General features: G+C 43.0%; 1 pseudogene; it reads left to right on the top strand.

Moving 5' to 3' along the window:
- Positions 1 to 5,435: 5,435 nt before the first annotated feature.
- Positions 5,436 to 5,578, top strand: LOC145349615 (U2 spliceosomal RNA; annotated as a pseudogene).
- Positions 5,579 to 12,961: the final 7,383 nt, after the last annotated feature.

The raw sequence follows: 12,961 nt of genomic DNA, 5'->3' as shown, positions 1-12,961 counted from the left end.
TGTTTTATACACTCCCAAGCACCTATAGCACTCCCTACAATAGCTCCACAGCTCTCAAATATGCTGTCCTTTATTCATAGTGGATAGGTAAGGAGTCTATCTGGCAATCACTTTTACCTCTGAATTTCACAGGTAAGATTATCATCAGCAAGATAAACTTCTATGAAAGCTCTCTCAGGACTCAACAGCCATAATGATGTAACTTTGCAGGGCTCCTCTTCAACCAACCAGTCAATAACACCCAGTTCACAATCTTGTCTTCTGATACAATCTCTCAGCTCTTCTCCAAGTCTGAGTTCTTCACAACAGCTTTTAGGCTTCAGTTCCTTTTAACTCTCTTGTACATTACTTCCCCAGGAGCAGGTGGAATTATATTTCCATTTGACTTGCCAAACAGAAAACCAATCTTTTTGTAAGGTTTTCCTGGCTTCTCCTCACAAGAGTTCTGTGTTTCTCTTCCTGCTGCTTTCTCTTTGCACCTGGACCATCACTCTCCAGCTTCTCTGTTTGTAGCTCCCCTTTGTGTTTGGCTACATGCTTTTTTTTATCCTAACCTCCGTCTTATTGGTACTGCTTTCAAGTCAAGGGTTGTTAAGTGACATGAGCCAGTATTTCTTCTTATTTAAGAAAATTACAATTGATCTCTTTATAATTAATGTAAGTTCCTCAAAGTCCTTCTCAGACAGTCTTAAAATGAATTACAGATTCCACAAATATGTCAAAGAAATGATATGTTTCCCTTACATTTCTGGTCAAAGGTCATCACAAGAGCTGCAGCAATACTAACACCTTTATATTCTACCCTGCTAGGTATAATGACTATCATTCTGATTTTTTTTTTGTACCTGGCCACTACATTTTAATGACCTGTATACATAGATCCCTAAATCACTTTGAAGTTCTACACGTGAAGAATACAATGGATTACCTCAAACCATTGTTAAAATTAATCTTCCGTACTTGTCCAGTCACTTAATCTATCAAAATCTCTTTGTAACTTCCTGCTTCCATTTAAACTATTTACTATGTCAGCAACTTCAGGTTTCATCAACAAATTTGGATATATGACTCACAATTGTGTTATCTAAGTAATTGATACATATGGTGACTAGTTAAGGCCTCAGTGGAGCTTTTTCCCTCCAATCAAATCAAGTAGATTTCTATTATCCTTACTCTCTTTTACCACCTAACCAATCTCCTAACCAGATCATTAATTTGTGTGCAATTGCATCAGCTTTAATTTTAGCCAATGGTCTCTTATGTGGAACTTTACATTAGTTTCTAGAAGGCATTTTGACATTCATAGACTAATTACTATTTCCCTGTCTACTATTTATGGGGGTGGGGGGGGGGCGAAGATAGTCCAATGGTATTATAGCTAGATTATTAATCCAGAAACTCAGCTAATGTTCTGGGGACCCAGGTTCAAATCCCACTCTGGCAGATGGTGGAACTTGGATTCAATAAAATCAAATCTGGAGTTAAGAATCTACCGCTGACCATAAAACCATTGTTTATTGTCATTAAAACACATCTGGTTGATTAGTGCCCATTAGGGAAGGAAATCTGCCATCCTTACCTGGTCAGGCCTACATGTGACCACAAACCCACAGCAATGTGGTTGACTCTCAACTGCCCTCAGGCAACTAGGGATGGGCAATAAATGCTGGCCAGCCTGTGACACCCATGTCTCATGAATGCATAATTTTAAAAAATTTTAATTACTTCTGCAAGAAATTCGATTAGCTTACAATTACAAACCCATGTTGAATCTCTCTGATCAGTTCAGATTTTACTCTGTCCTTAATTATAGATTTCAATAAATTCCCCACAGCAGTTCTTTACCTTGTTCATGGAATCATAGATTGTAGAATCCCTACAATGCAGAAGGAGACCGCTCAGCCCATCAAGTCTGTACTGACCACACCCCACCCAGGACCTTTTCCCTAACTCCACACATTTACTCTGCTAATCACGCTGACACCAGGGTCAGTTTCACATGATTAATCAACCTAAACCAGACATCTTTGAAGTGTGGGAGGAAAGCCATGCAGATATGGGGAGAATGTGCAAACTCCACACAGACAGTTGCCCAAGGCTGGAATTGAACCTGGGTGCCCAGTGCTGTGAGGCAGTAGCAGCCACCGTGCCACCCCAGAGATTGTTACCCACCAATCAATCACTTTAATGCAAAATTGTCCAGGTGGGGTTATAAAAACAGAAACTGCTGGGAATACACAGTTGATCACAGAGAGAAATATGGGAAATATTTCAGTTCAATTAACTTTCATCAAAACCAGAAAACAAAAACAGGGATGTAACAGTTTTAGTTTATCTTCTGTTCTTTTCTAGACTTGATAGGGCTTCAGATCACCTTTAAAATCCCAGAGTATATACGTGAGTCAGTTCTAACTGCAAAGGAGACAAAGAGGGGTGATTTTGAAGTGGTCTGTCCTTAAGTAATCCAAATTCCACAATAAAACATAGGCCTTGGAGGAAATATAATTCCAGTTCCCCATAATGATACCTGAGCTCGAAGGTTAACTTTCAAAATGACATAAATATGAATTACATTTCCTTGAGTTTAGATGATTGATGAGTGATCTAATTAAAGTATTTAAATAATAAAAATGGATTCAACAGGGAAGACAGAAACAGATTATTTTCTCAGATGTAAGAACCCAGAACAAGTTGGAATAATCTTAAAATTAGGGTTTGACCATGTAAGAATGAACTTACACAAAATCTAAAGCTCACTTTCCTCTCAAATGTTAAATATATTGGATTAGTTGAATTTTTTTAAGACTGTAGTAGAAATCTTTGCTGGTCAAGGGTGTCAAGGGATAGAAAGCAAAGACAGCTAAATGAACTTGAGGTAAAATTCAGCCATGATCTAATTGAATGGTGGAACAGGTTCTACTTCCCTGGGTTGTGAAGACGTTTATTCATCTTTAAGAGGTCATACTTCGGACATTGCTGAAAACAGACATTATGTTGAAGCTTTTCACCTTGCACTCATCAGGACAAATGCAAGAATGCCAAATTTCAACGAATCACAACAATTTATATGACAGGAAATTAGGATGCTAGGGGGTTGGCAAGTTAATTCAATGGGCTCCCCAAGGTTCCAGATATTTCGAAAAAGGTGCAAGGCTTGAATATATTCCCTTTGTTTCCAGAGAACAGATCCCTGTGTATGAATACACGTTGCTTCTAGTGAGTGTAAATGGCCCACATTATGAGCTCAACTGGTTAACTTTAACTGGCTGTTAGTGTAGCTATTAGTACATTCAGCAAGCTTGCCCACTAATGGGTTCTCAAGTACTGGCCATCACCAGACAAGTTTCTTTTTATTCAGCAGGCATCGCTGACTAGACCAGCAATTGTTGCCCATCCCTAATTGCCCTTGAGAAGGTGGTGGCGAGCTGCCTTCTTGAACTACTGCAGTCATTGTGGTGTAGCCATGATGTGGAGATGCAGGCGTTGGACTGGGGTGGGCACAGTAAGAAGCCTCACAATACCAGGTTAAAATCTAAAAGGTTTATTTGGATTCACAAGCTTTTGGAGTGCTGCTCCTTCATCAGGTGTCCAAAAGCTGGTGATTCCAATTAAACCTGTTGGACTTTCACCTAGTGTTGCGAGACTTCTCATTATGGTGCAGGTACAACCACAGTGCTGTTAGGGAGGGAGTTTTGGATTTGACGAAGCAATAGTGAAGGTAGAGTGTGACTCGGAGAACTTCTAAGTGGTGATCCCATGTGTCCGCTACTCTTGTCCTTCTAGATGGAAGTGGTTGTGGGTTTGGAAAGTACCGTCTAAGGATCCTTGGTGAGTTCTTGAAATACATCTTGTAGATGTTGCACACTGCTGCCATTGTGTGTCAGTGATGGAGAGAGTGAATGCTTGTGGATGAGGTGCCAATCAAGCAGATTGTTTTGCATTTGTTAGTGTTAAGCTTCAAAACAGTGTTTTTGAAGCAGCATTCATTCAGGAAAGTGGAAAGTATTCCATCACACTCCTGACTTCTGCCTTGTACAAGCTTTGAGGAGTCAGGTGGTGAGTTGCTTCCCTCAGGATTCCTAGCCTCTGACCTGCTCTTGTAGCCAGAGTATTTATATGGTTAGTCCAGTTCAGTTTCTGATCAATGGTAACACCCAGAATATTGATCGTGGGGAATTCAGCACTGATACTGCCATTGAAATGTCAATGGACAATGGTTAGATTCTCTCTTGTTGGAGGTCACTGTCTGGCACTTGGATGATACAATTGTTACTTGGCACTTGTCAGCCCAAGCCTGGTTTTTGTCTGGGTTTTTATGCATTTGGACTTGGATTGCTTCAGTATCTGAGGAGGTGAATGGTGCTGAACATTGTACAATCATCAGCAAACATTTGGCCTCATGATGGAAGGAAGGTCATTGACGAAGCAGCTGATAATGGTTGGGCCTAGGACAGTACCCTGAGAAACTGATGTCCTGGAACTGAGAAGATTCACTTCCAGCAACCACAACCATCTTCCTTTGTGCTCAGTATGACTCCAATGAGCAGAGTGTTTTCCCCCAGATTCCCATTGACTCCAGTGTTGCTAGGGTTCATTTATGCTGCCTTGATATCAAGAGCTGTTACTGTCACCTCATCTCTGGAGTTCAATTCTTTGGTCCATATTTGGATAAAGGCTGTAATGAAGTCAGGAGCTAAGTCACCTTGGCAGAACCCCAACTGAGCATCCATGAGCTGGCTATTGCTAAGGAAGTGTTACTTGATAGCATGTTGATGACCCCTTCTATCTCTTTACTGATGATGAAGAGTAGACTGACAGGGCGGTAATTGGCTGGGTTGGATTTTTCTTGCTTTTTATGCACAGGCAACTTTTCACAGTTAAAAACAAAAGGTCATCCAGGCTCAAAATGTTGGCTCTATTTCCTCTCCACAGGCGCTGTCAGACCTGCTGAGATTTCCCAGCGTTTTACGTTTTTGTTTCAGATTCCAGTAATTTGCTTTTATTGTAATTTTCCACATCTCTGGGTGGATGCCTGTGTTGCAGCTGTGCTGGAACAGCCTGGCTAGGGGCACAGCAAGTTCTGGAGCACTAGCCTTTTGTACAATTGTAGGGGCATAAATTTATTAGCAAGCTCTGGAGAGTCATAGTTTATCATCCCTGAATATTCTAGCCAATTAGCAAATTGACATCATTAACATGCCATTTTTGACCAATGTGGATATAGAGTGGATCAGACAGAGCATTGCTCGAATATGTGGTGTGACCCAATCGGATGATGACCACAGTAACAACAATAAGTGTTTATAGATCACCTTTTACACAATAACATGACTTAAAGGTGGGATTTTTCAGCTTTTCCCACCAATGGGATTTTCCAGCCTGTTAGAAGTGGTTTTATTTCTTCCAACTCTGTCAGAGTAACAATTGGTGTAAAACTGGCTTCTCTGTCTTTTGACTAAGATCAAGTGTAGTATTGATATCCTATACTTGGTTGAAGTCATTAGGTTATATTTCAGCTTCATTTGAAGCAATTTTTTAAAGTGGCATCTTGGCCTTTTGGCTAAGATGCAAATAAGATCAAGCCTTGGAGGAGGAGCTACACCTACTCCAATCAGCTTGGATCATGTAGATCAAGCCCAAGACAGGTGGCGAGAGCCCTGTCTTGTCAGCTTGGATCAGGAATGTCCCAACTTGTTGGGACTCTGGATTGGAATAAAGTTTTTTAAAAAATTGGTGTAAAACTGGCAGCAACATCTGAACTCAGTGATTTAATTCACTTTGTTGGATGGTTTCCAGCACAAGGCAATTGTCCAGGGAATGTTAGCACTTCTAGACAATTCTGAGGTAAACCTTTACCTCAGAACCTCCGAAAGAGATTCCCCACTGAATCTTCGGAGTACCTCCCAAATCCGACGCTGGGGAGCCAGGAAGGTACATTCACATACACATTCACACACCCACAACCAATATTCTAGGGCTAGTACTTATTTAATGGGCTGCATTTCAATGTATTGTAAAGAAGACATTAATGTAAATATAAGAGAAAGCTGATAGAAGCATGGAATATTGAAGCCTATCAATAAAGGAACAGTAATTACATGGATATGAAATTGGTTAAGAAACAAAGCAAAGAGTCGAGGTGAACAGTTGTTTTATAATTAGAGAGAAGTATACAGTGATGTCTCCCCAGGGATCAGTGTTAGGAGTACTGCTTTTACTGATTTTTATTAACAACCTCCACTTGGGTGTACAAGGCATCATTTCAAAGTTTGCAGAAGGTCTGAAAGACTTCAGGAAGATATAAATGCTGGCAAAATGGGCAGACACATCACAAATGCAATTTAACACAGAGAAATGTGAAGAATTGCATTTTGGTAGGAAATATTGAGGAGAGCAATATGAACTAAAATGGATTCGATTATAAAAGGGGTTGAGGAACCTAGAGACCTGAGAGTGTGTTGTACAAATCTTTGACAGTGGCAGGGCAATTTAGAAGACATTGAGCATTTGAAATCCTTGGGATAAACAGAACCATACAGCAATGGATTGCAAACTGCTTGAAAGATCCCGGCCAGGATTTTCCTGGCCCGTTCGATGGGTGCACAAATCCCATTACGTCGCTGACTCTCGCCAGAGGACCATTACGGGATTTGCACTGGGGACATCTCAGAATTAAATCTTCCCCACTCCCTGGCAATGATGTAATCAGGTTCATGCCCAGTGAGGACATCAATCTGATTACCATCAATCGGCATGGATTTAAACGCTGTACCTCCTGGGAACACATGATGCTCCCCTCACTCCCGCTAGCACCATGTTACACTGCCAGTAATCAGTACTCCTTTGTAGCAGTCAAGATGACCACGCCGGGGGTAAAGGGACTAGTGCAACCCCCTAGTAGTCAGGGATATGGTAGCAGGCAGCAGCGCTGACCTGGCACTGCCAGGGGTGGGACCAGTAGGTGGGGTGCTGAAGGGAGTTGGAGGTTGCCAGCAATAATGGATGGAGGTGGGGAGGTTGTCCCAATGTCCATTGCAGGGAAAGAGGGGGGGCCTGTTTCTTAACTTTGAGATTGAGGCACCCTTTACTAAAGGCACCCCGATCTCTGTGGAGTTGGTTTTTCTCACCTGTTTAGGCCCTGCCCCTCAAGAACGACAGCACAAAACACGCCCTTCTTTTCTTTTGACCAAGTGTCAGAAGATCCGGAAAGATCTCCACTCCCATCATCAGGCCAAGCACTGCCTTTCTCTCCGGGGAGAAACGCACTGGGTTTCAGTCATAACCTGAGACTTTGGCTGGAATTCTCCAGGCGGTCACGCTGCAGGGTTCTCTGGTCCCAGCAGTAGCATACTCCCTCCCATGGATTTCTCGGTGGCATCAATGCAAAATCCCATGGCAGTGATGGGGTGAGAGAATCTCACCACCAGTGAATAGCAAGCCACGCCTCCCACTACCGAGAAACACACAGCTGAGAAGCTGGAGAATCCCCCCCTTTATCAATTTTTCTGGAAAAATTCCACCCGCCCTTTTCAAATAAATTAGTAATCATGCACAGTCTGGCACTCCCACCACCAGCTTTGGTAACTATGGGCCCTATTTTACCATTTTGATTCTATGTTATGGGCAGACTTGAAACTGGGAGAGTTTCCGATCCGATTTTTAGACCCGTTCTCAGGCGGCCCCATATGCTGTCTGCCTGAAAAAACATCAGCGATTCTGAATCGTGCTGCAGAAGCTTGTGAGCGGAGCTTAACACATCCAAAACACTGCATCGCTGATCGGCACTTCCAACTACACATGCGCAGAAAAAAAAATGGAATGCTGCTCCCCTGCCATATCACTCCCAGGCCGGATAATGCCTCCCCCTGGCCCTTACAGACATTGCCACACCCCCCACAACATTACTGACCCCCTTATCCCCCCAGAGCCCCCATCACTGAGACCAATCACAGCACCCTCCCCCTTCCCCCACTGATCACAGGCAGAGTGGCAGCGGACCCCCCCACTTCCCCCTCATCGATCTTAGGCAGAGTGGCAGAGGATCCCCAGCCGTATAAATCTCAAGCAGAGAGCTGTCGGACACTCAGCGCTCACCTCCTCACTAACTGGAGCGTCCTAATCAGACATTTGTGGAACGTCTGTTTCGTGCCAATTCTGGATGGGTGAACACAGTGGCAAAGGGGGAAAAGCCGGTAAGGTTGGGCATACAGCCCATTAAGTCAATTTAACTGCATGCAGTTGGAAGCGCCCATTTCAGGTGCAGCCCCGATCGTGGCCATTTATAGGCCTTGATAAAGACGCAACCAGTGCAGAGATGGGCACAGATTGCGCTACTCGCCTCAGGTCTGACTTTACCAAGTTTTTGTGTCTGAAACTAAGGGCAATGTGATGGTAAAATCGGGCCCTATGTGTTAACATGGCAACCCTCATTCCTTTCTGTGCCCTTCTCCAGATCCATTCCTCTCCTAGATGACACAGCCAGTACATTCTCCACTGCACATGTGGCAGCAGCACTCCACCTCCATCTCCTGCCTCATGTCAAGCCTACCCCCATCTGCCGCACACCAGGAGGCCTCCTAGGTTTCAGCTGAAGAACGCATTCAATTACGGACATATTTTCAGAAGGATGTCAAAGAGTTTGTAACGCAACAAATTGTTATGCAATCGAAGACACTGGCCAGGATTCTCCAACCTTGCCCACGACTAGGATTCTCCAGTCCTGCTGCAGCGAAAGGAGTTTTGGCTGAGCATCAAATTCTCCATACTCACTGGCAGTGGTAGTGGGGTGAATGAGATCAAAGAATCTCAGCTGCTGTCTGAAAAGGTGGTAGATTCGAATTCTTCCAAAAAAAATTGCATAATCCCCAGTGAGGGGAAAGATTTGCTGGACATATCTGAAAAGCGCAGGGGGGTGAGATTAATTTGATAACTCATTCAAGTGAACTGGTACAGGCACAATAGACCAAATGGCCTGTTTCTGTGCTGCATGATTCTAAGATTCTAGAGGAAGCCGTTTACCTCCCTCTGAGAACATTCCTGCTGGAGTGACACTGGCAGAGACCTAGCCTTTTAAGTGTATTTCCTTTAAGTTCCAATATTATTTCAAAATATATCAATTAACTGTGTTCTAAATAAAGCTCCAGCTCCCACCTTATTGTCCCATCTATGCCCTGTTTGGCACAATTTGTGATACCTCCTCCACAATTTGATGTCACCAGCAATATTTTATATTGTTTCCTCAGTTCCTGTGTTCAACTCTTAATAAATAATAACAGCCCTAATACAGACTGAGACAAAGCATCACTCAATTCACCTTTCCACTCCGGGAAATTTCATTTAACTCCCTTCCATTTGGCGTCATCCATCCAAACATTCCTTTGTCCTTATGGACACATTCCCCTTTTATTCCACGTTTACCACAAGTTTCATGTGGTACCTTCCATGGTCCACTGTTATTTGTGATGTGGATGTGCCGGCGTTGGACTGGGGTAAACACAGTAAAAAGTCTGACAACACCAGGTTTTAGTCCAACCGATTTATAAATATAAATAAATTGGTTGGACTAAAACCCACTGTTATTTGTCATTTATATTAATGATTTGGATGAGAATTTAGGAGGCATAGTTAGTAAGTTTGCAGATGACACCAAGATTGGTGGCATAGTGGACAGTGAAGAAGATTATCTAGGATTGCAATGGGGATCATTTGGGCCAGTGGGTTGATGAATGGCAGATGGAGTTTAATTTAGATAAATGCAAGGTGATGCGTTTTGGTAAATCGAACTAGGGCAGGACTTATTCAGTTAATGGTAGGTCATTGGGGAAAATTATAGAAAAAAAATATCTAGGGATACAGGTTCATAGCTCCTTAAAAGTGGAGTCATAGGTGAACATAATGGTGAAGAAGGCATTCGGCATGCTTGGTTTCATTGCTCAGAACATTGAATACAGGAGTTGAGACGTCTTGTTGAAGTTGTTCAATATCACTCACCTGATGAAGAGGCTGTGCTCCGAAAGCTCATGCTACCAAATAAACCTGTTGGACTTTAAGTGACGTGGTGAGACTTCTTACTGAATTTGTACAAAGCTTTGGTAAGACCACACTTGGAATACTGTGTACAGTGCTGGTCACCCTATTATAGAAATGATATTATTAAACTAGAAAGAGTGCAGAAAAGATTTACTACGATGCTACCGGGACTTGATGGTTTGACTTATAAGGAGAGGCTGGATAGGCTGGCACATTTTCTCTGGAGCGTAGGAGGCTTAGCGGTGATCTTATAGAGGTCTATAAAATAATGAGTGCGGAGGGTGTAGAAAGTCTGCAGAGGGATCTGGATAGGCTGAGCGAGTGGGCGAGGACCTGGCAGATGGAATACAATGTTGGCAAGTGTGAGGTTATCCACTTTGGCAGGAATAATAGTAGGAGGGACTACTATTTAAAGGGCGAAAAGCTGCAGCATGCTACGGTGCAGAGGGACCTGGGGGTCCTTGTGCACGAGTCGCAAAAACCCAGCCTGCAGGTGCAGCAGATGATCAGGAAGGCAAATGGGATGCTGGCCTTCATAGCGAGGGGGATTGAATATAAAAGTAGGGAGGTCTTGCTGCACCTGTATAGGGCACTGGTGAGGCCGCAGCTGGAGTACTGTGTGCAGTTTTGGTCGCCGCACTTGCGCAAGGATATTTTGGCCTTGGAGGGAGTGCAGAGGAGGTTCACTAGGCTGATACCGGAGTTGAGGGGGTTGAACTATGAAGAGAGGCTGAATAGACTGGGCTTGAACTCGTTGGAGTTTAGAAGGATGAAGGGGGATCTTATTGAGACATATAAGATGATGAAGGGGATGGATAGGGTAGAGGTGGAGAGGCTCTTCCCGCTCAGAAAGGACAGCAGGACTAGAGGGCACAGCCTCAAGATAAGGGGGGTGCAGTTTAGAACGGAGTTGAGGAGGAACTTCTTCACTCAAAGGGTGGTGAATCTCTGGAATTCTCTGCCCGTTGAAGTGGTGGAGGCTACCTCACTAAATATATTTAAGACACGGGTGGATAGGTTTTTGGTAGGCAAGGGAATTAAGGGTTATGGGGAGAAAGCGGGAAAGTGGAACTGAGCCACTTCAGATCAGCCGTGATCTTATTGAATGGCGGGGCAGGCTCGAGGGCTAGATGGCCTACTCCTGCTCCTATTTCTTATGTTCTTATGTTCTTATGAGGGGCATAGATCAGCTAAATAGTCAATATCTTTTCCCAAAGGTAGGGGAGTCTAAAACTAGAGGGCATAGGTTTAAACTGAGAGGGTAAAGATATAAAAGGGTCCAGAGGGGCAATTCTTTCACACAGAGTGTAGTGAGTGTCTGGAATGGACTGCCAGAGGTAGTAGTAGAGGCAGGTAAAATTTTGTCTTTTAAAAAATGTTTAGACAATTACATGGGGGTAAGATGGTCATAGAGGGATATGGGCCAGATGCGGAAAATTGGGGCTAGCTTAGTGTTTTAAAAAAAAGGTGGCATGGACAAGTTGGGGCAAAGAGCGTGTTTCTACACTGTAATCCTCTATGATTCTATCTTTCTGACATTATTTTGAAAGTTTACAAAGTTTATTTATTGGTGTCACTAGTAGGCTTACATTAACAATGCAATGAAATTATTGTGAAAATCCCCTAGTTGCCACATTCTGGCATGTGTTTGGGTACACTGAGAGAAAATTTGGAATCATAGAATCATGGAGTGCAGAAGGAAGCCATTTGGCCCATCGAATCTGAACTGGCCACAATACCACCCACGCCCTAATCCCATAACCCCATGCATTTACCCTAGCTAGTCCCCTGACTCTATTTAGAGACAATTTGGTCATGGTTAATCCACCTAACCTGCACATCTTTGGACTATGGGTGGAAACTGGAGCACCCGGAGGAAACCCACGCAGACACAAGGAGAACATGCAGATCCACACAGACAGTGACCCAAGGCGGGATTCGAACCTGGGTCCCTGGTTCTGTGAGGTAGCAGTGCTAACCACTGTGTCATGGTGTTACCCATATAAACTATATTCATTGCACTTTTTATTTGTCCTTTGTTATTTCTTTAAATATTCACACATTTTTGTAAAAAAAGGAAATAATTACCCTGCAAGGTATAGAGTTCAAAACATATAGGCAAGTTCAGTGATCCCACACTCACATTGGAAAGTATTTTTTAACAGGACCCAAGATCAGATATAGGGCCATAACAGAATAGTGCTCAATCTTGTTTCCTTTGAGTAGGACGGCCCATTGAGATCAAAGAATCACTGAATGGAGGCAAGAAAGAAATGTTTAATGTTACAAAGTATACGCTCCCTGCTTAAAAGATTTGTTATTTAATCCCAGCATGAGATAACTTAAATATTTTACATCACACTTTCGCAATTGCATAAACATTATTTAGCTAGCTTCAGAAAATAAATATGTTGGTAAATTGATAATAAATAATGTAGCATTTGAAGCTATTTTTAATTACATGATATAATTTAATAGCAGTGCAAACTCCACATAGCCATGAGGTCAAATGACTGGATTTTTACTGTCAATGTGGAATATGAGGCATCATGATGGCACAGTGGTTAGCACTGCTGCCTCACAGTGCCAGAAATCCGGTTCAATTCCAGCCAGATTGTCTGTGTGGGGTTTGCGTGTTCTCCCCATATCTGCATGGATTTCCTCTGGGTACTCCATTTTCCTCCCATACTCCAAAGTTGTGCGGGTTAGGTTGATTGGCCATGGAAATTTGCCCCTTAGTGTCAGGGGAACAAGCAGGATAGATATGTGGGATTACAGGATAGGGTCTGGGTGAGATTGTAGCCGGTGCAGGCTCAAAGGGCCAAATGGCCTCCTTCTGCACTGTAGGAATTCTATGATTCTATGAATAATTTGCGATCTAGCTGTATGGAAACGTTTGGCTGTATGGAAATGATTATACTTCAAAGCAATA

The sequence above is a fragment of the Carcharhinus amblyrhynchos genome, chromosome 10, assembly GCF_965287045.1.
Source record: "Carcharhinus amblyrhynchos chromosome 10, sCarAmb.v2.hapA, whole genome shotgun sequence".
NCBI classification, from domain to species: Eukaryota; Metazoa; Chordata; class Chondrichthyes; order Carcharhiniformes; family Carcharhinidae; genus Carcharhinus; species Carcharhinus amblyrhynchos.
This window is presented reverse-complemented; position numbering and strand designations above follow the sequence as displayed.